The sequence below is a fragment of the Alligator sinensis genome, unplaced genomic scaffold (genome assembly GCF_000455745.1).
Source record: "Alligator sinensis unplaced genomic scaffold, ASM45574v1 scaffold886_1, whole genome shotgun sequence".
In the NCBI taxonomy this organism is placed as follows: Eukaryota; Metazoa; Chordata; order Crocodylia; family Alligatoridae; genus Alligator; species Alligator sinensis.
In genome coordinates, this window is record NW_005842040.1 from 852,039 (window position 1) to 875,479 (window position 23,441).

Genomic DNA, 23,441 nt, shown 5'->3' on the forward strand with positions numbered 1-23,441 from the left:
GGGGGGGGGGAGAAGAGAGCAGGAGAACACCACATGTCAAGGGGAGCAATGCTGGGCTTCGAAATTATTCCTGTTCCTGGCAATCTCCCAAATGCACAAGCCCCTGCCCACAGTCCAGGGCACCATCAACTTGCCTCTCCCAAGAAGAAAAGGCAGGTTCACACAAAGACATGGCTTTGGCAATGCGTGCTAAACAAGGCAGATAGCAACCAGTAAGGGAGGCCATAGCCCAGACATCCAGGGGTTAGACAAGTGATGCGACTGCCACCAACAGAAGAATTGCTTTCACCACACTGCATCCTCAAGGAGTGACCCAGACATCCCAAGGAGCTGTGTTCTCTCCTCTGGGCAGAGTGGACAAGCAAGCAGGAGGCCCTGAACAGACCCAGGTGGGAAGGCAGTGGCTGGAGCAGGCAATACATGCCTCCTTTATGCTAGTGGTACCTCTCCCAACTTTCTTGGGACGGTGATGACATCCCAACTTTCTTTGGGATCTGCTCACCACTGCTGCAGAAGCCCAGCCGTTGTGCCCAGGCACTGGGGCTATTTTAAGTCCTAGCAGCACCCACCCTGCACCCATCAATGCCAGCAGTAGTTAGCACATGCTGCTCTGGGCCTGGGCACCCAGGCTTGGCTCCAGCCCTGGCACTACAAGGCTCCCCCGCCCACCAGGGCTATGGCTGCTGTTGTTCCTGACAGACAGGCCCCAGCCTCTGGTTCAAGCAGCACAGGCTGCTCCAGCCAAGGGAGCTAGGAAGGGGGAGTGGGAAGAACTGTTTATATTTTCTAGTGCCAAGTGCTCCCTGGGCGTCAAGCCAGGCTCAGCCGGAGCCCGATTACTCAACCCTGTTAACGCCCCCGAACGTGCAACGGGCCTGGGAGAGAGCAACACAAGTAAGGTTTGCCAGGAACGGACAGACGGACACGCAGACAGGCTCCAGCCACAAGGTGGCAAGCCTTCCACTCCTTGGCCCCCAAGCCTACACACCCTCCCACACCCCAAAGGAAAGCATAACAGCCTGGGACTGGAGGCCAGCCCAACCCCAACTCCAGCTTACACCCCCCCCCACAACCCCCGCCAGATACGACCACTGGAGCCAGCACAAGCTAAGAAAGCCTCTGCCAAAAGAGACTGGGGACCTCAGGGGAGGTGAAGGTCCTGGGTTATTCAGAGCTGCCTGCACAGGAATCTGAGGCACCAGATGGGAAAGGGCTTGCCTATGACAGACCTGGGAATGGAACCCAGGTGTCCTGGTCACACCCCCTCCCACGCGAGTACACGGCGCACCTTCTCTGGCCCCGCTCATTCCACTGACACACCAATCCTCCAAGGTTTCTGGAAAGGTGAAAGCAAAGGGATCACAAACACTAAGGTGCAGCCACCTCTGGGGAGAAAAAAGCAGCTGCTTAACAGCACATGGCACAGAAAGAGGATTAGGATCACCTGCCCTGGAACCAGCAACACAGGGCAGCCAGCTCACAGACACCAAGTGAACACCATGGGGCTGAAGAGAAAGAGACACATAAACCAAGGGCTTTTCAACACCTGAAGCGCACTGACAAAGTGCCCCCTCCACACATGCTGGCTGGGACTTAACTAGAGGAGAGTACCACCCACACTACTGCCAATACCACCCTTCTCCTTTACCAGCTCTCCCATCCCAGCACTGAGCCTGCCTGACCTTGCTTAGCTTCACGAACCAGCCAGAGGCTGGGCAGCCCAAACTGCTTCTGAGACCAAGCACCTTTGGGCCCAAACAACCTCACTATAGCAGATTCTGCCACAACCAAGGACCATGTGGGTGCCAGCACATCAAGTATGGAAGCTCAGGGCCTGGGATGTCTCTCTTAAGATTCCTCTACTACCCTACAGCCTTTCTGCTCTCAGGACCCTGCAATGCTGCAGCTCACTGCACCAGGCAACTGTCTCAAATATGCAAGTCCCCAAACATAGGACTTAAGTCCTTCCCCACATGCAACTAGAGCAATAGGAGAAGTCTCCACTGAAGGTTGAAGTGCAAAGCTGTCAGAACACTACTGGTGCAGGAGGGGTGAAATAAGCCCATCAAGTGTCTGCATTTCACTACTAGGGCCAGCACAGAACCTGCTCCAGCCCCAAGCACCCATCCAGAAGCCAGATCTGTGCAATTAACCCCCCTTCAGCCTCCAGCACAAACTGTGCAACCCCCCTGGGTAAGAAACGGAGACAGCGGCTGCACAGTGAGAGTATGAGGCTTCAGTAGTGGTGATTTCATAGATTTCATAGACATTAGGGCTGGAAGAGACCTCGGAAGATCATCGAGTCCAGCCCCCTGCCCAAAGGGCAGGAAGTCAGCTGGGGTCATAGGATCCCAGCAAGATAAGCATCCAGTTTGCTCTTGAAGGTGTTCAATGTAGGCGCTTGAACCACCTCCGGTGGCAGGCTGTTCCAGATCTTGGGGGCTCGGACAGTAAAGAAATTCTTCCTTATGTCCAGCCTGAAACGGTCTTGTAGTAGTTTATGACCGTTCGACCTAGTCGTCATCCCTTGGGGCACTCTGGTGAACAAACGTTCCCCCAGATACTGGTGGTCACCCCTGATAAACTTATAGGTGGCCAACAGATCACCCCTGAGCCTGCGCTTTTCCAGGCTAAAGAGCCCCAGGGCTCTCAGCCTGTCATCGTAGGGTCTGCTTCCCTGACCTCTGATCATGCGCGTGGCTCTTCTCTGGACTCTCTCAAGCTTCTCCACGTCCTTTTTGAATTGTGCAGCCCAAAACTGGACGCAGTACTCCAGCTGCAGCCTCACCAAGGCCGAGTACAAGGGGAGAATGACGTTCCGGGATTTGCTTGAGAAGCATCTATGGATGCAAGCCAGTGTTTTGCTCACTTTACTAGCTGCAGCATCACACTGAAGGCTCATGTTCATCCAGCATAGCACTGCCGAGCCTATAAGGATGCTGTGGGTTTCTCTTCCCAAGGTGGAGAACCTTGCATTCATCGACGTTGAACACCATCAGATTCTCATCCGCCCACTTGCTGAGTCTGTCCAAGTCAGCCTGGATCACCCGCCTGTCTTCTGGTTTGGATGCTTTGCCCCAAAGTTTGGTGCCACTGGTAAACTTGGCCAGTCCGCTTCCGATTCCAGTGTCCACATCATCATTAATGAAGATGTTCTGACTTTGTGATGAAGGGATGGGAAGCAGGAGCTATAGAGAAGAGAGGCCTGGTGTCTCTCCATGGAGAGAGAGAGAACAAGAGCCAGGTAAGAGGACCATGGGACAGATGCCAGAGAGGTGCAGAAGTATTCAGAGCATCCCCCTATTCCCCTCCACAGGCTTGGCTGGCAGGGGTGCCTAGGTTGAGGGGTGCCTAGGTTGAAGATACTATAGATTAAAGATTATTTAGATATTGTATACATTTTATAAGTGTTATAAGTACCTCTAGGCTAGGGACAGAAGTTACACATAACCATTGAAACTGGCAACAGGGTTCCCTCACCCATCTGACCCCATTCACCTGGGCAAGCCAGCCCCAGCTGTGAATCACCCTGGCTTCAGGGCACTGCCCACTCTCAGATGAGCACCAAGGAGCTGCAGTAACAGGGATAATGAGGCCAGGATGCAGGGCAGCCAGTTCATACCAGACAAAACTCTTCCCAGGGTTGACAAGGTCATGGGTGAGGCATAGGGGGCAGGGAGTGGCCAGCCCTGGGGCAGCACAGTGAGCAGTAAGTGGGGGAGCAGGAACCAGGGCACCAGCTCCTCATCAGGCATGCAATGCCCAACTCTGCTATAGGCCTCACCTTGGACCTCATCCCCCCAGACAGCTTTGAAGTTTGGGGGTCAAGGGCAGCCCCTCCAGCCCTTCACCCACCAGCCTTTACCCTGGAGCCAGCCCCATCTGCCTAGACAGCAGCATGGGATTGAGCTGCCAGGGCCCCCACACTCCGCAGGTGCTGCTGTTTAAGCCTTGGGAAACCCCAGCACCACAAAAGCCCTCAGGGGGGTGGAGGGCCAGCCCTGAGTTCAGGACACCAACCTAAGATTCAGGGGACCTGGGGTCATTTCCCTGCTTTACCACTGGTTCCCTGAACGACCACAGGCTAGTACCTTTGCCTCTCTGGGCCTTTGCTCCCACATGAGGCAAGCTAAGAGAAGCAGGGGGCTCAGATACTGAGAAGCAAGCCAAACACCTAGCTGAGATCACAAGCTGACTCCAGGAGACAGCAAGCAGCCCAGACACCCAAACTCTTGCCACCCAGGGGGACCCACTGCACCAATCCAGCAGCCTGCACCATCCAAGAGTTGGGCCGGGGGGAGTGGAAGCCATCTGCCTGGCCTGGCCAGACCCTCAGTGAGACAGCGTCACATTGCTCTGAATTGCCATGCACCACCCCAGAAGCAGCTGCATCCCCACACTAGGCAAAGGAGCGAGCTCTGCCATGCTCATAAACCTGCCTCTCCCCTTTGCGTACCAGGTCTGATCCTCAGGATTTCCTGTGTGCACTATCTAGCTATGTGCCGCAGGCAGCTGGGCACCCCCAGGGCCCCGTTTCCTCTCCTGGGGCCATCACTGGCCAGGAGCAAGGGAGCTGCAGGAGCTCTCTATGGCCCCTTCCAATCTGGACTCTGCAGCCTCCGCAGCTCTTTGCAAACCCCTGCAAGTTAAGCAATGGAGACTAGTTACCCCAGCCATGTCCTTGGCATATAGAGCTGGAGGCAGAGATGTAGCCCAGCGGATGGAGGGAGAGCTGCTTCCCATGAACCCTGGCAGAGCCACCAGTCACTGGGCAGAGAGGTCTTGCAGTAGGGGTTCACAACCCAAGCAGGATAGCCATTGCCCAGCCCACTGGTAGGGTCCAGAAGATGAGTTCTGAACTCCCTTCGCTCTGGCATGCAGCCCCAGTGAGGTGGCTGCAGGCTGTGCAAGCAAAAGGAGAGAAGCCTGCCTCTCCCACAGCAGCATCAGCGAAAGGCAAAGCAAAGTCTCCCCCCCCTCCCCCCCCCCCCCATCTATAGCTAGCCACAAATGCCATGACTACAGGCAGGGGCCTGACTACACACCATGCTCCTATGTACTACCAATACCAGAACCCAGGAGCACCTGTTTGTAAAGCCAGCTAGACAGGACAGAATACCAAAGGTTAAGCGTTTGCCCACAGGTTCACACACATACATGGCCCATGCCATCCATGAAGCCAGGCTATCAAGCCCCATGTCACATTACCAACATAGCTGTGGGAGGGGATAGAGGAGCCATTTTCTCCCTGGTGCTGTAGGGCACCCAGCTCAGGGTACATGCCCAGTGGAGCAAAAAGCATAGGCAGGAGGGCAGCCCAAAGGCATGTGCCCACTGGTCCAAGTCTTCCCTGAAAGCAGCTGGCTCCAGGGAGGAGCAGAGGTTCTTGGGACCAGGAGCCATTCACAGAGCCCCAAGACAAACAGGCTCTTTCAGGAGCAGTATAAGCATGCAAGCACCAAAACGGCCAGCCCTCTTGGGGTGGGAACTGAAACCCTGCAGCTCCCCCAACACTGGCAACATGGTGGAATCACTCCAGCCCTGTCCCCAAAGCACAGAACAATGTCCCCTTCACCTGCATGGCTGCACCCTCTTCCACACACCCTCTTACTGGGCTGGGCTGCTACAGCCATTGGGCCACCAGTCCCAAGGTGCCACCTTCTGCAAGCACCGTGTGCAGGAGCCTCTGCTCCTCCTTGCCCTACAGGCAGCATAGCCAAGCTGGGAGAGGGCTGCGACCCTGACCACAGCACCTCCAGCATAGCCATTCCTGGAGCCCAGTGGTCACTGCTCAACCAGCTCCATCCTGCCAGGAGCCAGGTTTGACACAGACAATGTAAACACATGGGCAGCTCCCCTACCCTGGCCAGGCTCCCACAGGACAATCCCTCTGGGGTCAGCCAGGTCCCTCCGGATTTATATCCCTGGCACCAAAAGCAAGAGTTGGCACAAGGGCTCATTAGGGAAAACAAACACATTGCGCCCCTCCCTTTTATCCCTTCCCCTTGGCCAAGCTGGGCATCACCTTCCATAATAGCACTGGGGGCTGCAGGGCAGGGCAGGGCAGAGCAACAGGGCAGGAGACATGATCTCCTTTTGCCTGCTCAAGTGACTCCAACCAGGGGCCACTTTAGAGGGGGTTTTATGGAGCCTCCTTGAGCCCAGCCTAGCAATGCCCATAACACGGGAGAGAGTGGGGTAGACCACAGTCACAGGACTCACAAGCAGTCAGGGTAGAAGTTGGGAATCCCAACTCCCAGACCCTCTCCTCTCCCCACTGCACCTACTCCCCTCCTACAGCTGGAAACAGAACCCAGGAGTCCTAGGGCACCTCGATTTACCCACGAGATCCCTTGGCAAGAAACATTCAGACACGATCAGGGAAGGCTCTGCAGGGAACTGGCGCATCCTGGCCAGCAATCCCCCCGCCCCCGCCAATCCCCAAAACGGTCTGTCCTGGGCTGCAGGAGTCTTTTCCTCCAGTTTCCCCCAGCAGGGGCTGGCTGGGAATCGACACTTCCTGGAATCCAAAGCTGCATTCCAAGCTGCACAGAAAACAAGGCCGTGGAGCTCAGGCCAAGTCCCAGCCACAAGAAACCTCCTGGCAAGGCACTTTGCACAGGACAGACGGATGGACGGACAGACAGACTCCCACCCCCGCTCCTGGGTTGCCACTTCTCCAGGCACTGACTCAGATCCAAGGGAGGCCAGGGTTGGCTTGGCAGGAGGCCTGACCCACAGGGAGAGGCTTGAAGGGGCTGAAGTGGCACGTAGGCACCAAGCAGCTCCAGCGTCCCAGCAATAAACATGAAGTGGGGGCCTGGACACCAGATTCCTCCCTCCCCCACCTTGTGCACACAGCTCTGGGCTGCACAGCAATGCTGCTCCTCAGCACTGGGCAGTGTAGCTGCCTGCAAGGCTGCAGCCAAGCGTGAACGATGCAATAATTCACCGCTGGGAATCACGGCTGCCCAAGGAAGAGCCAGCCGCAGCAGGCGGGTGGGATGCACAGAGCTGCAGACCTGATTCTGGGATCCAGGGCAGGGGTGGGGGCAGAGGGAAGCTGGAGGCCTACGGGCCCGGGAGCGAGAAGGGGGTCCTGAGGCGCAGCGCTAAGAATGCAGGCTGCAAGACCAGGTGAGTTAGTATTGCCCAAATTGACAAGGAGCACCCAGTTTTGCGGAGGGGAGAAGAGCGGGGGTGCTGCTCTCGTCTGGGACCTATTGCTAGGGGGAGCTGGGGTCTGGCTGGACCTGCCTGTTTAGTGCTGTAGCTCTTGCCCTGCTGCCAGAACAGACCCAGCTTGTGAGTTCCTGTTAGCCTCATCCAGGCCTTAGCTGTCACTTGGAGTCTGTTCCTGATCACTGGCATTGACCTGCCACATCCCCTTGGCAGAGACAAGGGGTGGGGGTTCCCAGCTGTGCCGCCTATGCTCCTAGCTGCCACATGAGGGTGTACTCAGGTGTCCGCAAAAGGACCAGAAGGTTGGGGGTGAGGCATTGATGGCCACCAGGCCTCTCTAAGAGTTGGTGGCTGCGTGAGTTTGCCATGACAACCCAGAAGTTAACGTGGCTCCCTGCTCTAGGGAAGAGGTGGCCTCTGCAAGACAGTCCCTGGCCATCACTGGATGGCCAGTATCCTGGCTTAGAGGGCAGGGGTTTCGGACTCCGTGTGTCTGAGCATGGATCTCTCACTCCCTACAAGAGGTGGTCAATCCTTAAAGATCCTCTGATTGCCTATTGCATGGCCAAAGAGGCTGTGGGAATCATGGGCATGATGTGGAGGGAAAGGGCTGTTCAGCTGGGTGGCAGGATGGGCCTGGCACTGACAAAACCAAGAGCTGGGCTACAGCTGTCTATGCAGGTGTCTGGCACTGGGACTTGCTTCCCTGAGAGCCTGGTGGGTTAGCAGGGGGCCCGAGTAGTAGCTGCTAGCCTGGATACCTCTCACTCAGGTGCTCTAGCTTGGCTGGGGTGCTGCAGCCCTGTGTCTCAGGGTCTGGGAAAGAGGGGATCCTGCCCACTCAGGCATGGCAAAAGCACCAGCAGGAAGGCAGCTGGAAGTGTGCGTGTCTGTCACAGTGCCTGGTGCTTCCCTGTCCATACATAAAACGTGTCTGTGAGGAACACCTGGAGACACTGGAACAGGAGGCAGCAGAGACGGCACTGGAGCACAGGCTCATCCTATGCTGGACACAGCTTGAGTTACCCCCAAGTCAAGAGCAGGCTCCTTTCTGGCTGTGGGGTGCACCCCCAAGGCTGCAAGATTTGGGCAGGAATCTGACAGCCATTGAGAGGCCCCTACTGCTCCTGAATGCTGCAGCCTGGCCCCTGGCTCTGCCTGGGAGTTCATGTGTGCTTGTGCCCAATCCCCCACCCCCCGGGATGCTCTGTCCAGGCTTGGTTCTTGGGCATGGGCAGCTGTGTTTGATCCTTGCTTGCAGGCTGTATCTGAGCCCTTCTCCCTCTATGTGGTCAAATCCAGCAGCTCCCCCATCCCCACCATAGGATGTAGATCTCCTACAGACAGTGAGGAAACTGAGGCATGGGAGCAGGAAAGGAACCTGCACATGGCAAATCAGTGGCAAAGCTAGGAACAGAACCTAGGAGTGCTGACCCACAGTCAGTGCCCTAGCAACTGGGGCCAGCTGTCAGGTCCTGGCCAGCAGATCCCATGGTCTCCCATCTGGCCATGGCCGGGCAGATCCTTGCTCTCAAGACAGGCCAGTACCAGTGCAGGGCATGAACCCATTCAAGGAAGCAGTGCTGCTGCCTTGCCAGGGGCCAAAAGGCCTTTGGTAATGTTGGCTCTCACGTCAATGGGCAGCGCCCAGCTGTACCAAGCTTTGCCTCCTATCCCCTTCTGCCGGGCACAGCTGCCCCTCCTCCAGCATACACAGTTCCGTTTTCAGCACTGGCAGAGATGGCATCGTGCAGTTTCCAGCCCCGTCACCCCCGGATATGACACACGCCCCAAGGGCACACACCACACAGCAGGAAGACAACCCCACATGACGGGAAGCCTGGCCACCGCCTCCCTCCAGGGCTGGCAAAGGGAGGGGGTCGAGTCAAGGAGGGCAGGGGACAGAGCCTCACCTGGTGCTGGGGGGCAGCTGGAGCTGGGTGGGGCTGGGCGGCTGCAAATCCTGGATCTTCTATTGCCATCTATCAAAGCTGTTGGCTAACCCCCTCAACCAAGGGCTTCCTGTCATGCATGAGACCGCAGCGCTCCCTGCCACAGCTTCCCCTTGGCTGCTCTCGATTCCCAGGGCTGTAAGGTTTCAGTTCAGCTGAGAAACCAGCAATGCTTTCGCCCCCGTCCTGAGCTGTGCCATCTCCCGACCATGGAGGGGGGACCCTCCACTCCACCCCAGCAAGAGCATCCCACCATATGGAGCCAGCTCCCCCAGACTGTGCCCCTGTTCAGCTCAGGGAGCCTCCACTGTGTGGGGACTCCATGTGGCTGGGCACTGAGCCAGGGTCCTGCTTAGGTGAGGGGGGTCACAGTGCTATCCCATGCCCCAGTGCACTCTGGAAAGGGAGGCCCTGGTACCACCAGAGGCTGGCTCCCTGATGGGGCTGGAGAGCTACTGTTTACTGTTTTGTTGCCCCAGGCACCCCAACTCTTCCCCCATGGGCACTGGGACCGCAGCAAGGCAGGAAGTGCCCTGACAATCTGATGTGCGGTCACCGCCTGCGGTTTCCTCACTGCTGTCAGCAAAGTGCCTGCGCTGGCCTCACACGCAAGTGGAGGCAGCTGACGAGGCAGGGGGAGAGCAGCCCCCTGCCACGCAACACTGCTCACCCCCTACCATCCCCACCCCACAATGTCAAGCCATCTGAACAAGAGAGCAGAACCACCCAGGGTGGAAATGGCTGGTGGGGAGTGGGGTCGGGGTGTGGAGGGCCAGGCAGAATAGGATCAAAGGGCAACAGCACAGCTGGGGAGGGGAACTCATGCCTGCTGAGGCCCAACGCTGGGGTCCTGGCAGCCTTCACTACCCCCCACACTGCCCCCAATACCCGAGAGGGCACAAGAGGCTGTTTAAACAGTACTGAGGAACAGGAGCATGGCAAAAGCCCCTTACACCCTCCTCTTCGAGAAACCTCCCAGCACTGAGTCACCATCACGTTTCTCCCATCTGCCATGGTATGAATCATGCCCTGCCCCATGGCCTCAGCAGAAGCAGATGTTGCCTGTGCCCAAGCCCAAGCTGTCTGCAGCAGGGCCAGGGGAAGCCTCCTGAGGAGCCTGGGCAGCAGCTTCCAAGCCAGCTGGCTGCTGGGACCAACCCAGGCCCAGCAGAGGGGAAACAACACCCCCTGCATCCCCCCCCGCACCTTCCCTCCCTCCGGCAAACATAGGCAGCTGCCAGGCCAGGGATGTGTCGTCTGCGTGCCCCGTCGGAGCTGATGCCCCCGCTTTCTGTCGGCACAACCAGAGCTCCTAAAAGATTTTGCATTAAAATTTAACAGAGTCATGAAACATTCACGGCAACAGGGAGAAGCCTCTAGATTTATCCTCAGGAAACACTAGAGGCAATGGCTGTGGTGGATGGGTTGTGGAGGGGTGACAGCTCAGGGGGCACTGCCAGCTCCTGTAACAGGGTGGACACAGCTCCAGTGGGCAGAGTGAGGGCACATCCAGGCTTTGACCTATTTATGCACAGGGTGCCAAGGGTCAGCACATGGCTGGGGCAGAGGTGGCTCTGTCCACCCCTACAACGCTTGAACCAGGCTGGTTTGCAGCAAGCTAATGGTAACTTGCACAGAGAAATAACCACCCTTCCTCCACCCCCCTCAACCAGTTATAGCCTGCCAGGGATTCAGGGGCTTCTGTGCTGTGGGGCAGCTCTAGAGCACAGCTCCTCCTCCACTCCCCAGGCCAGACACCCTAGCAAAGCGGCCCCTTTCTTCCCCTCCCACCACCATGCCAGTGAACTGGTCGCAACTCCAGTACAGACTAGCACAAATACCTTGGGAGGAGTGGTACGGCCCATGCCAGTGCAACTCCTGGAGGAGGCGTGGAGCCCGAGGCAGCAGAGCAAGAAAAGGATGCTGTTACACTTGCACGATGGCATCTTGCTCCTGCCCGATGCCACCCGAGCACCCACTGCGCTGAGCAGGTATCACCCTCCAGATCCCATCCAGGGGGAAACTGGCATGGAGGGCAAAGGTTTCCAGCAATCCCAGAACAGAGTAGAAAGCAATTTAGAAGTACCCAGGTTCCTGTTTTCCCAGTGCAGCACAGAGCTCCAGCCTCCCACCCCACAGTGAAGGACCCAGCCTCAGCCAACCCCATGGCGCAAACCCACTGCCCCAACCCCAGCATGCCTAGGCCCCCAGCCACCCGCCTGCTGAGGTTTAAGCTATGAAATGAAATTCCACCTGTCGTGGGCCTGAGCCTCCCCGGCTACAATTACCGCCAAGAATGTGCTGCTCCGATTACACCCTCCTCGCCGAGACGCTCCATTCTTTGCTGACAACAGGTGCTCCCCGCCCACACCCCCACCAGAGGCTACAGTTATTGCTGGGAAAAACTACAGACCCCTCTACCTTCTGATGGAGAAAATCTTGCTTAGGACCCAAAAACAGCCAGCCGGGCAGCAGATAGTCTTCACTGGGCAGCAAGAATCCAAAACAACTTAACATGACCCACAACTTCAGGCCTAGGGCATGGGAGGGCAGGGGGCTGCGGGCTGGGGCTGAAGGGCCCTGACAGAGCCAGCAGGCAGGCAGTCGGGCCGTGTGGAGGCGAGGTGGGGGGGAAAAAGGCAGCCTGCAGCTGCAGCTGCCCATTCTATCCCTGGCTTTTCAGTCACTTCCCAGGGCTCTCTGCATGGCTGGGGCCCGAGCTGCTATTTTAAATCTGAGTGTAACCGCTCCCCTCCACCCCCGCCCCCACGCCCACTTGCACAGGGAACTGTTCCCACCGCCCCAGTGTCCAGCCACCCCCTCTTTGGAACGGGCTCCTCTGTGCTCCAGGATTGAGATCCTGCCTGCTGAGCTGGGCCCAGCCTTGCTTGTCAGCCCCAGCACACAGCCCAGGCTTATCACAGGGCTTGCCTCAGCCACGTGGAGCCCTCTGCTCCTCTCCCACATGGCACCAGCTAGCCATACTCTGACCCCAGGGGCCACTCCATGGGCCCCTTCCCAGTGGGACCCAAATTAGACCAGACAGAGCCAAAGCACCGGCCTCACAGTCAAGGCTCCCCAGACAGAGGCTAGCCATGCGGGGTCATGTTCACAAGGACGGGGCAGCTGTGTCTGATACGCTGCAGGAAGCCTCTCTGGAGGAGCAAGGGGCAGTTCCTGGACAGGAGACAGGGAGACCAATGTCCGATTCCCACTTATGCACCAATTCACCATATAACTGTGAGGGGAATTGAAGAGGGGCCCCTTTAGTTCCCAGCTTCAACCCTGCACTCTCTCCTTGGGGCTGGGGGGGAAGCATCGTCCATGCAGCACCCACAACAGAGCTATTCCAACTGGGGGCCAGGGAGCCCCTTCTATGCATTACCATGACATCATTAATCGGAAAGCAGGTCTAGGAGTTTCTGGAAGTGGCACAAACCACCCCCACCCCAGATACCCAGGACAGTATCCCTGCCTGGCAAGTAGGAACCACAGAGCCCCAGCTCCCTGGGGAGAGCTCACAACACCCAGTTCAAGGGGGCAGAGTACAGCGCCACCTAAGCCAGGGCAAGACAGAGCACAACTCTGCACTCCTTCACACCAGCACCCCATAGCAACACGACACAGGCTGGGAACATGGCTCGGTTATAATCCAGATCCTTCTCCACCATGTCCAGCCACATTCAGAGCTGTAGCTGGAAGAAAACTACAGCTCCCAGCATGCCATGGTCTGCCTCAATCCCTACAGCCTCCCCACTGCTGAGGCAGGAACATGGCATGCTGGGAGCTGTAGTGTCCCAGACATACCTCTCCCCGGGCGCAGGTGGCCACCGCCTGCTCCACCCAGTGGCAGCGGACGCAGGTCTGCAGCTGTGGGCACAATGCCAGGCCCAGCTGCAGCCCCACAATATTGCAACACTGAGAGGCTGTGCAACAGGCTGGTATTTTTTTTCCTCAGTGCTTGACGCTCAGGTCGGCCTCGCTGCCCTGGGAACAGCCTGCCAGGAATGGCGTGCCCCAGACAAGCCTTTCTGGCTCAGCAACAACCCAGAGTCAGCTGCAGCTGCTGCAGGCCCAGCCCAGAGAAGACCAGGCTGGAGGCACAGGCTCAGCTGAGCCCTGTGTGGGTGGTAGGCCCTGTAGGGTGGGAAGGGGGTGGGGGCAGCTCAGTGGCTCTTATTTCCACCAAAGTTTTTTCACAGGTCATTATTTTCCAGAAAGGAAAAGGGGATCAGAGCCTCGTGATGCCTCCTGGAGTCCAGACTCCTGGGTTCTGCTCCCTTCTACAGCCAGTGCCCCCATCCTACTGCTGCAGCAACCAACACCCACCCCCCAGACATCCAAGACTCACACCCACACAGGGAAACCAAGAGCACCAGCCTCATGAGCAGAGGGGAGGGGGGAGTTTAGAGAGTCCCAAAAGACCCAGGGCCACACAGGGAGTCTGTGGCAGCACCGAGAGTTGAAGCCAGGTCCCACCCCACCCAGTCCCAGCCTCTAACTCCCTCCCTTTCACCCTCAGTCCCACCTTGCTTTGCCCTCAGTCTCTTTGCTAGGGCAGGGGATCAAGAAAGCCCACAAGCAAATGAAAAGCAATGTAAACTCCTCCGCCTGCCCCACCCCTACATAGGACGGGCCTCCAGCCAGAGCCAGGTACACGGCTCTTCTCTCCCCATACAGGACATGGTACAGAGGGGAGCGGGGGGAAAAAATAGGACTGCTGGGATGGGGGAAGCCTGGTAAACCCTCCTGCACAGGGTAAGGGTCCCTCCCACCCATATGCAGGTATGGCAGGAGTTGCTGGGTCTCTGGCTAAAGCAGGGCACTAGAGCAAGCAGGGGACTTTGGGACTCAGAGCTATGACCCCAGCTGCAGGTGACATGCCCCAGGCCAGAGAAGCAGACACTGAGCATTCTCCACCCCCCACCACTCAGCACTGAATGCTGAGCCTGGAGGGGCTGCTAACCTGAGCTAGGAGCTTGGGAGGCAAGGGATGGGCAGTGTGGCCTATTTCTGTTGAGCCGAGGCCACGGACAGACACCCCCCGAGAAAGGGAAGAGAGCAAGTTAGAAACTGAGCCAGCAGCACAGATGCACAGGATCTAGAGACACTGCTGCTAGCTGTCGCACCGTGCTGCACGGGCGATGGGATGCACTCAAACCAGATCATGGGCACACCCGGGTCCTGCAAACATCCCTGCCACCCCACAGGCACGTCTTACTGGGAAAACAGAGCCGTGGAGCAGCCGCCACTACCCCCAGGTCACCCAGGCAGCAGAGCCCAACCCTGACCCCAGGGCTCCTCCACTTGCTCTGAGGGGCTCCAACCTATGGATGCCCCCTGTCGGAGCAGGTGCCAAGCACAATGCCCTGTCCCTCCCTGCACTGGGCCACCCCGACCCACCCCCCTGCGCTAAGCCGCCTCCAGCCGCAGGAGAGATTAACCCATTTTCTTTAATCAGCACATTTGTCACTGTAAATGTGATTACAGCTCCTCTCCACGCTGCCTGGGCTCCGAGCAGCAGGCCGGCACGGGGGCCACGTAATTACTTCATCTCCTCTCCAGGGACGGCACAATCACCTCCCGTTAATGGACTTGCTTATTTACTCACCTCTCATTTACTTCAAGGGCAATTCCACCCGTGGCAGCCCCAGCCCCTCCCCCTACCAGCCAGCCAGCGCATCAGGAATCCACCCCACAGCCACGCTCCCAGGGGCATGGGGGCCACTGGTCACCAGGCCTGACCCCCCCAACTCCCCAGCATGGCAGGGGGGGGCAGAGGGGGGAGGAAGGGGCCCATAGCAGGCTGGCCTCCTCAGGGAAGCAGCACAGCCTTCAGGCAAGGAGGCTCTGGGGCAGTCCCTGCTCCAAGGGGCACTGCACTTGATGGGGCTTTGCCTCGGGTTGTGTACGGAGGAGCATGGCCCCAGTCCAGCGACGGTTCCCGGCACAGCGGCCCAGCTGGATAGGAAGGGCTGGGGGCTCCAGATAATAGTGACCCCCTCCCACTGCTGCATGGGCAGGCACAGCAGCACACAGCATCTCTCACCACACGAACCCCACCCTCCCTGCAAACGCTAGTAACCTGGATGCCACCAACACACTCCTCCCACCCCCGCAAGACAGAGAGGTCCTATTTTTATAAATAAGCTAAAGCACAAGGGTGGGGAGTGGCTGGCAAGTGCCATACTTCCACAGAGCAGGATAAAGAGCCCAGAGTCTCAGTCCCCCACCCTAACCACAAGACCCAAGTCCTCTGCCATAATCAAGAACAAAACCAAGGAGTCCCGGCTCCCTTGCCCGGCTCCAAGCGCAGCAGCTCATGCCCTTCCCTAGAGGTCTGCTGCTTGGTGGGTCCCACTGGGACCTGGACAAGGGATGGGCACCACTGCCCTGGGCACAGAGGAGGGAATGAGAGGCAAATGGCAGCATAGCAACAAAACGTGGCTCCTAGTTATAAATAGAGCAGAGGCTGGTGAGTGCCAGCACTGCAGGCAGCATGCTCTGTGCCCTCGCAGCTCCTGCCCTTTTCACTCATGGGAGCCCGTGATGCACCCGGGGTAGCACATCCTGACATTGCAGGCCGGGGGCCAGGCACCTGCTCCACCCAAGCTGCCACACACAGACACCCACGCAGAGCAGGAACATGAGTCGGCAAACACAACAGTGGGCACAGCTCCTACTGGGACTCTGGAAGGCAGCACAGAGAGCACAGGGGACAGACAGCTAGGGAGATGGATCCATGTGCACCTCAGCCTTGGCTCATGGGATAGGGTGATGCAGGCCACTGACAAAGCCTCCCATGCATAGAGGCTGGCATGACTGCTGGCCTCTGAACAGGCCACAAGGTCAAACAGAATGGGCATGGGTGAACCTGACCAAAGGAGGAGCTTGCAAACTCACACAATCCAGCAGCCAGGAGAGAGTGCCAGGGCAGGGGCGGAGGATACACATGCTTTTCCTGCTCCACAAGCTGTGCCAGCCCCTCAGCCATGGCCTAGGGGAAGAGTTCCCATGGGCAGGGCTGCCCTAGGTACCTGGTCCACACCCCTCTAGAGCTGGCTACTCTCAGCTGTGCCACCATACAGCTGTAAGCAGGCAACCTCTCTGCCCATCTGCACCTGGCAGCAGATCCTGTCCTACTTCTCAGAAAAGGGGAAGGTGCCCTCACCCACTAGTGCTTGCCAAGAGCCAGGGAGCACCAAAGTGACCTTCATGCCAGAGTGCCCCAGAGCAGCCCATAGCCCCTCACACAGGCACCGAGTAGAGGGATCTCTCCCTACAAGCCAGCACAGATGCTCCCTGCTGGTCTCCTCCACTGGGGTGGAGGAAGGAAGAGGCTGCTCAGAGGGACCTGGGGACAGCCCTTCCCCGGCTCTATGCTATCATTTGGCTTTAACATCCTTATCTAGAGAAATCTTCTGTGAGCAGATCAAGGGATTCCAGCAGGAAGTGCCAATGCCTAGCCACCCTCCCCTGTCCCCCACAACAGATCCTAGCTAGCAGCACTCAGCTCCATTTTGAAAACAAAGTGGCCCTGCCAGTGATAGGAGAAGGACCCAGCATGACTGCAAGTCACCTGGTTCAAGGTCATTAATATCTGCTGACATGGAGGGCAGAGGCCAGCACCTCATTGCAAATCTAGAAGAAAATTGCCTTGCAGATGACATATGGCACAAGCGGCTCCTCATCACTGGTGGGGGAGGGCGTCTGCGCCTCTCCCACCCCCCAGCACTAGCAATTAATCAGAGCCCTTCACCCAGGCGCTGCAAGCAGACCCTCCTCAAGGCCAGCACTGCACCCGTCCCCCAGAGCCTCAGGCCCAGGGATGGGTCTGTCCCAGACCAGCAGCAGACCGGGCCCTCTGGTTACAGGGGGAAGGCCATAAGCCAGGACTCACATGCACTCACAGCACAGCTGCACCTGGGTTTCATCTAGATTTATTTGGCAGTCACAGAGCAGCTTGGTCAAGGTGCCCCCCTACACCCCTCCTGTCAGGAGACAGCCCATGTCACCAGTCAAGATACCCTACCCCAGAGGTCTCCTTCCCACCCATCTACCCCACATACCCCTGGGAACCAGGCAGTCTCCATAAAGGCTGACCTCCAGCCTCCATGCACAAACAAGATGACCCTATAGAGCAGGGATCCTAGTACCAGGGCAGGGCCAGCACTTAACCCACCATGGGAGATGGTGTGAGGATTTGCAGAGATGCAGGAAGAAGGATAAAGGCCAGGCTGAACCTATTGAGCCCTCAAGCCACCCAGCAAGGATTTCCTTGTGAGGGACAGGGCAACCCCCCCCCCCCACCCTTGGGGGAAGGGAGGCATCACTCAGGCAGTCATTACAGCTAGACTCCCCTCATCCCACAGGCCCCAGAGGGATAGGGTGTCAACACACAGCATGCCAGTCCCAGCTTGGATCCAGTGTTGCACTGGCCTGGATCTCCAGCCCCTGACAGGGGAACAAGCTCATCCTACAATGAGACAGAGACTTGCTCACAGTCACCTGCCATGGTGGGTTAAGTGCAGTCACAGGACACACCAAGCACCTTCTTGTCTTGCTTTTCAAGGGGATGTCCCAGCAATTCCAATCTTCTGACCAGACCCACCAGTACACACACCCTGCTTCTCCTCACCCAGTCAGTGCTCCTCATCCCCAAATCCCCTGCAAACATCTCACAGTAACACACATTCAGCTCCCAATGCCCCATCAGTCTCATTCACAGGAAGAGCATGGCCCATCTTGGAGCTAGCCACTGGGTTGTCCACCGACTTCTTCATCCTCATGGGCAGGGCACAGATCACCACAAGCTTTGGTTTCCATGCAAAGAGGAGCAAGCTGAAGAGCAGGGCTGGGGCAGGGCCCAGTTCATAAACCATATGGGTCACAAAACGTAGCCAACCCTACATGCCCTACCCCACAAGTGATACCCATCCTGGCGGGGCTCCTGTATGCCAGCCTGGCCCCACCCCAAACCCTGCTGTTCCCCTTCAGAAACCACTGGCATCTCTCTGGGCTGAAGCAGCACATTGCTGTCATCCCCTCTGCCCCAAGGCTGGTTGTGGTACCGAGGCTCATGAGGCAGGAGGGCCCCGATGCCACAAAGAAAGCTCCCCCAGAGGCAGGCACGTGGAGGATGCACACGCCATGCCAAGAGCCCCAGACAGAGCCAATGAGCCACAGGGGCCCTAGCTCAGCCCCTTCTCCCGGGTCCCACCCTGGCAAGCAGGGTCCCTCTGCGCTGTCATATCCTCCTCCATGGTCCCCAACACCAGCAAAGTGCAGCCAGGGGGAGAAAACTACCTGCCTAGAGACACCAGTCCCAGTAGGGCCTCCTGGATCTTAAGTGCTAAGTGCCCATGGGGTGGGAGGTGCAGGCAGATGCCTGTGCTAGGAGGGCTGTTGGGGTCCTGGAGCATTCCCCACCATGGGAATTTCTGCCTTCATCCTTTGGCCTCCTCACACCCATGGTGAGAGCACTGAGGACCCAGAGGCTTGCGGTTCCCTAACCATCACCAAGTCACAAACTGTACCCTATCAGAGACAATGCCATGGTTGTGCTCGCCAGGTTCCACCCCCACACTCCCAACAGGGCACAGTAGGGGTTGGGCATCTTCCCACCTGCCAAGCATAGGACTTGGGTCCAGCCTACTGAAGCTCCTGGGCAGGAACCAGAAGGCGCCTATCATACCAGCTCATGGTACAAGCCCATGTCAAACAGGCTGCCGGCCTCAGTACCGACTACCCTGAGCAACAGGAACTACAAACTGTAAGCCCATGTTCCCTTGGGCCCAGTGGTACAGATGCCCCTCCAGCTACACTAGTCCAGCCCTGGGCTGACCAGTTAATGCCACCGAACCTGCCTCAAAGCTGGCCTGCTGCCTGCAGCAGTGCCCAGGGCCACAGCCCTCTCCTGGCACATGGACTGGTACCTTTTTCTCACCAGGAGCTGGGCTCTCTCACCGAGTTTCACACACCCACCCAGGGAGCCCAAACAGGACCCTGAAGTACAAGGCTCACCACACTAAGGACAGAGCGGTTTAGCTTTGCCCTCCCACAACAGACCATCCATGGGGTGTCTGGCTCAGTCCATGACCCGCAATACCCATCTGAGACAGGTGCAAGCTCATAACACGGCCCTGGGGCACAGCTGAAGGGACAGGCACTGCTGTTCCCAGTGCCAAGGAGTAGAGGGAGTGGGGCCTGATGGTTAGGGGCAGGGAGATAGGACTCCAGGGTTCCTTCCACAGCACTGGGAGGTAGACAGGCCTAGGGATCAGTGTTCAGGACCTTTAAGCAGGAGGGACAGGGCTCATGGCTGGGTCCTGGTGGCTGCACAAGGACCAGGGATGAGGAAACAAGTCTCCACCTCTCCATCTGAGAATGGGGAGAGTTAAATCCCCACACAGGGAACAGGCCCAAAGGTCAGAGTCAAGAGACTCCCAAGGGACACAGCTAAGAATAGCTAGGCCTGATGCCGCAGGCAGCTCTCAGAGCGTGCCCGACATCCCAACCTGCCTGGGCACGGAGAGATCAGAGCCCCCCCACCCCGGAAATCTAAGGGGACTTTCGAAGGCAGTGATTCTCAACTGAGGTGCTGCAGCCCCCTGGGGTGCCTTGAGGCTCTCTCAAGGGTGCCATACAATATTAGCGCTGTTAGGTGTACAAACATGATTCATAAGACAAACCCAGAGATTTCAACTGGGAATTCATAGTGTTAAAACCATTCCGACTTATTGTGGTCTTCCCGAGTCCTCTGCAATAGAAGAATGGCTCTAATATTTCGTGGTCAAAAGCAAAACAAGAATGAAAATTAAGAGCTGACATTTTCCAAGGGGAGTCTAACAAGGTTGAGAAATGCTGTTCTAGGGCACCCAGGCCCAAAAGGGATCAGTACCAGTCACTTCCCCCACCCCAGAATGCAGCCACCTCTGGCCAGTGCACATGGTCAGTACTTTAGGAACAGGGCTGGCCCACCTGCAGGAAGGAAGCAGACAGATTCGCCTGTTCACACACCCACTCAGGACTCTTCCACAGGAGGAGGGAAGGAGAAGCATCTGCCAGGGTGTGACAAGAAGGCAAGTCCCAAGTGTTGCCCAGGGCTAGGAAAAGGTGCCCCATGCAATCTAGGAGCTCATATAGTGGGACCCTGCAGAAAAGCCACACAGACACTGCCAGGCCCTGGCAAAAAAGACTACCCAATGCCAGCACTCTATCTGCAGCTAGTTCCTTGGTGCAGGGCTTTGAGAATGTCACAGGACCCTGACCTCTGACTCAACATTCAGACCCTCTGGTCAGACACTCCCCAGACATTCTCTGGTGGACCCCACCCCCCATCCCTGCTCACAGGCCATGATCCCCGCTTCCCCCACAGCAACACAATGTGCTCCCAGCTCCAGCTGCTGCAAGGTGCACCCTGAGATATAGCCCTGAGGCGGAGATACCTGCCTGAGTCTGCAGAAAGCCTAGCTTCCCAGCATCCCTGGACAGAGTGGGGGAGCCCACTTGGAAACTTAATGATAATTCCAGTGCCAACAATCACATTAACTCTTCCACTGCTGAGCAGCTTGGCAAGGAACAGCCAGCTGTGCTGATTGTATGTCACTCCTCCAATCTACACCCCCTGCAGCCCTGCACAGCCCACAGGCACCTGTCCCCTGGTACCTGCCATCAACATCAAGATCTGGGCTGTAGGATTACCCCCTATAAGTAGCCCACTGTGCTGCATGAGTTGTCAACTGGGCAACAGAGCACCAAGCCAACACAGTGTAGCCTTCCAAAGTGCCCTGCTGTCTCTGTGCTCCAATTTCCCCATCAGGACCTCAGGGGCATTGCTAGCACCAGGGTCGAGCTGCCCGAAACAGTCCTGGTGCTAAAAAAGAGCAATGGATTATGCTGTCGGGGAGGCCTGCTCAGGGCAACCCAGTTCCATGACCCAGGAGGCCGAATGCCCCCCATGCCCACCTGTTTCAGGCAGGACAAGGACTCAGCCACAGCTTTCTGCAGGGAGTGTGCCTTCCCTGCAGCAGTTGCTCTAGCCCTGAACTCATTTTCTTCAGCCCTGACTTGTGGCACAGTTACCAGGCTCTGCTTAGCAGGTCAGAAACTGAGGGGAGGAGAAGCTGTTGCGAGACCTGAGGACCCAGGCAGAATCGCTGGGCACTGCTCAAGTCAGCTCCTTGGTCTCAGCAAGGCTCCCTCTGGCAATCAACCTACTCACTTTAGCTGGCAAGCAGCAGGGGCAGAGCCCAGGGCCCAGATCACATCCAAGGCCCCTCCATCTCTCAGATGCAGGCTGGAGCACCTGGCCAGGCTCCCTGTACACAAGGGCTGCAGTCACACAAGTGTCATCCTGCACTAAGGGAAGGAACAACCCCACGTGGGAGCTTGGGGGAGGCAGCAAGTGGAGGGGGTGGGGCAGAAGGACACCCCCCCTTTCCTCTTTCCCCTGCACTGTTTGTAGCTGCGCCAGTGGATTGTCATCTGCAGAGAAAGATTACTTCCTCCTGGGAGAATTACCTCCTCCAGCGGCAGGTTTGCACTGAGCTGTGCCAGGAAGCGACACAGACCCGATTCCCCACAACCCTGCTCCTGGGATGCAGCCCAATCCAACCCCTTAAATAACTCTGCAGATAAACAGAGCACAGACCCATGCTCTCGTGCCTGGCACCCAGGGGGCATGCAGCAGGGAAGGCAGCTCTCCCCAGACCAGCCCAAAGTCTACTCCGCACCATGTGACTGCTCTTTGGGACAGGGACCGTTCAGCTGCCTGGCCTGCACAGCACTTGTCAACCCCAACGCAGGACAAGATCAGAACCCAGCCAAACAGTAATGCTGCCAGCAAGAGGACCCCGGTGCCTCCAGCCACGGGTCCAGCAGAAAATCCCCATGGCTCCTGCTTCAGATCCCCAACACTGTCAGCTGCTGCACAGGCCCAGCCTCAGACAGATCCGATTAACTGTAGCCACATAGAACTGCTTCCTTGCTCACGGCCGTGTGAACCCTGCTGGATTCATTTCAGAAGTGCTGTTATGGGGTTTCCTCTGCTTGTCAGGCCAACAGCTCTTCCTTCTCCAAAACTTCATCCTAAAGAGGCAAGCCCCCCTTGCCCTGCACCCTGCCTATCTGTCCACACCTCCCCAACCAGCACAACCACAGAGGGTGACAGGGTTCCCTGAGTCATTGCGCAGGCACCTCTGGAAAGCAGTGTCAGGCCATTTAAAGATCATGCCAAGCTGGGGAAAGTGACACACCAACAAAAGCGGCACTTCGAAACCTTCAAAAGCACAGAGGCCCCGTATCACCACACCCACAGCCGTCGCTCTGGCCAAGGCAGAGCAGCAGGAGCTCCCCACCGCTTAACCTCATGTAACACCAGCAAAAGGGGAAGCACGCTGAGGCGCAGCAATGGCTCACGGCTGGACGGGGCCTTAAAGGGGGGGGTGGGGGGGAAATAAAGGAGCAAAAAAGTTCTCTGCAAAAGTGCTTAGCTGGGAAAGGGGAGCCAGCTGGAGAAGCACTCAACCAAGGCACTCCAATGCATTGCAAGGTGTTTGCATGGAAATGAAGGGCTTGATGGAAAGCCTGGGATTCCCCGGAAAAGGGGCTACTTATACTTACCCTCCCCCCAAATTCCAGAGGAGCCAGAGGAGGGGAGACCAGAGGAGGCAGTAGATGAAGGGCGGAGTGGGGGTGAGCCAAACACTACCACCGAGAAGTCCCTGGAGGCTATCAACCACACCAGTACCCCCCACCCTGCCAGGATGCAGCCAGGAAGGGGAGCATGGGGAGGGGGTGACAGCTGGGAATGCATGGGGGTGCAGGACAAGGGGATCAAGCCACGCATGCTCCCCCTCGGAAAACCACCTCAGCTGCGCTCACTCCCCCCTCCCCCAAGCAGCACAATAGCAGCGTGCCTCCCCCCGCCTGCCCCCCAGCCCCCCCATCTATGGTCACAACGCCTGAGTGACCGGAGCAGCGGGCCCTGTCAACTGGGGAGAGGAACCTGGGCTGCATTTGCAGCAAATCCAAACAAACCGGCAGGGTGCAAGTGGGGGGGTCTGCAATGTGCGCTGGATGTGGAGTCTGGGGGGGAAAGGAGAGAGACTCCCTCTCCCCAGCCTCACCCCGCAGGAAGCGCCCCCCCCAGCGCACCCAGGGGAAAGTTTGCGAAGAAGGCGGGCGGAGCCGGGAGTTACCTTGCAGAGAAAGGAGCGGGCGCCTCCCCGGCCCTGCGCGACTCAGGCACCCGCGTGGCGTGCACCCCGCGGCCGCATCGTACCCAGCCCAGCCCCGGGCCTCGCT

General features: G+C 57.8%; 1 protein-coding gene across 3 annotated transcripts in view; it reads right to left on the reverse strand.

Annotated features, from left to right (window-relative positions):
- The window catches only part of RARA (retinoic acid receptor alpha), a 91,569-nt gene extending 68,128 nt beyond the window's left edge, over window positions 1-23,441 (reverse strand). For all 3 annotated transcript variants that reach the window (XM_006022534.3, XM_014519453.2, XM_014519454.2), the window contains exon 1: window positions 23,336-23,441. The gene's annotated coding sequence lies outside the window, so the exon portion shown is untranslated. The remainder of the gene's footprint in view (window positions 1-23,335) is intronic.